Consider the following 2,354-nt stretch of genomic DNA (forward strand, 5'->3'; position numbering starts at 1 on the left):
ATCTCAAGATCCCTTAGTGCAGATTCATTTTGCACAAGCTTGAGATAGACACTCTATAGCAAACGAATAACCATAGTCACGCAACCCACTCGACGATCTAGAAAGTCTCTATCAGCCAGTTGACAGGAAACGCGAGACCAAAGACCACCCGAGCTTCCTAAAAACCAACCTGAAGGACTACACACACGGTACGAGAGAGAACGTTAGGAACTTCGGAATGGCGATCATGCCAGTGATGATCTTGCCATAGAAGTACACTATGTTCTGAGTACTGAAAAGCTCTATCCTTTCGAGAGCTTAGGACCATCTGAGAATCCTCATGGAGATTTGGTCCAACCCTATTCAGGCCGCTACTACCTTCGGATACCCTGCAAGACTCACACTCGATCAATCCACTTCTTAGACGTGATGTGCAATTGCCTGACAACACTCTTCGTGCCTCACTCATCTTGATAGAATCCATTGAGAACCCTAACCTTCCAGATACACCAGTTGGAACCCACTAGCTACACTAGACGGAATCCGCATCCCGTACGTGTAGGTCTGTTGGAATAACAAACACAGACTAGAGTTCGCTTGGGAATGCGAGGACAACCATATAGGAAGTACTCTCTTACCTCTACTTGGCCATTCATACCTACTTCCTTGCCTAGACCTGAATTTCGGGACAAAATTCCCTCAATGGGGGGAGGATGTGACAACCCAAGTTGTTCCGTTACATTTCCCTGTTACCGTTAACGGAATATTCCAGTTTATAAAAGTTCCGTTAATTAGAGGTCGTCAATTAAATAAACATTTCATTGTTTATATTTTATGTCGTTAAGTGCTGATAAGAGAAACAAAAACACATAACACACATTTCCATTTAATTGGAAAAAGTTAGTTTTTATTATTACGATACTAAATCGGATGCGACCAAAAGCCCCGTTAAACGACAGTATCGGGTAGAATATCATTGAGCTCCAAATCCCACCCATATATAAGGAGGAGTAAACTCCATTGGAGCCTTTTCCACTCTCTCTCTCTCTATATACTCTCTCTCTAGACCCGTTTTCGCCCCAAATCCGCAACCAAACGCTTCCAAATCGTAAGTCCGCTTACCCTAGCTGATTCTAAACATATTGATTCATGTGTATAGCTTAAAATTCGGACTAAGAAGCTGTTAGAATGGAGTTTACGGCCTAAGCTCCTCCATAGGCCGTAAACCCCAAAATAAAGGCCAAAATGACCCCAAAATGTCCCTAAAGGCTTGGAATTAAATTGAGGGTTTAGCCTAGGAGTGTTTAAACATTAAAACACATGGATTTAGAGCATAAAAGAAAGTTTACGGCCCAAGCATATGCCAAGGCCGTAAACACCTCTTAAACTTGTATAAGTGCTCCAAAAACACTCCTAAAACACCCTTGGACTTCATACATAAATTAGGGGCTTATCCTCTTGGGTTTAGATCATTTAAACATAAAGATTTGGGGGATTAAAGGGAGTTTACGGCCCAGGCATGTACCAAGGCCGTAAACACCCCTAAACATGCCCAAATGATAGTTTTAATTCCCCCAAATGGCCTCACACTTCATTATAAATTACTAGCAAGGTATTAGGGGCTTGAAACTTCAATAAACTCAAGGAATGAGAGTTTACGGCCGTAAACTCCCTTAGGAGTTGTCCCTGGGCCGTAAACTCCATTAAGATGCCCTTAAATACCTTAAACCCACTCATACTATATAGTTTTGGACCTAGAATAATTCCATGAACAAGTTAGAAGCCTTAAAACACACTAGAACCCTTCACCATGAGTTTATGGTCGTAAACTCATGGTGAATAGTCCCTGGGCTGTAAACAACATATTTAGGGTTTACTCTCGGAGAGTAAACTCCATTCCTAAGCCATACACACCTTTAAACGCTACTCGGGACACCCAAACACTTATCCAAAGTGTTTTCTGCTCCTTTGAGTGTGTATACTTTTTTAATAGGTATATAATATACTAATTGTATGTGAACATATGTTATCATATGTTAAATAGGTCTCTAAGTGTGTCCAAGTCTTTACTTGACACCGAACGCCTAAACGGCACCTTCGTCGGACCTACTTACACCAGGTGAGTTCATACCCCTGAATGAACCTTTTAAATGTTTTTACATGTTTTATAGGGGGGAATACAAGTTAAACATGCCATTTATCATATCAATCACATGTGATTGATAACCCACATGCACAAGAGTTTACCACACTGTATACTGTTTTACCGAGTAGGACACTATAATGGTTTTCAAAAAGGTTTTTCGTTTGTTTCGAGACTCTTATGTATACTGATTTATTTAAAACTCACTTTAAAATGGTTTATAAAGGTTTTA

The sequence above is a fragment of the Lactuca serriola genome, chromosome 8 (genome assembly GCF_051521515.1).
Source record: "Lactuca serriola cultivar US96UC23 chromosome 8, Lser_US96UC23_V15, whole genome shotgun sequence".
Classification (NCBI taxonomy): Eukaryota; Viridiplantae; Streptophyta; class Magnoliopsida; order Asterales; family Asteraceae; genus Lactuca; species Lactuca serriola.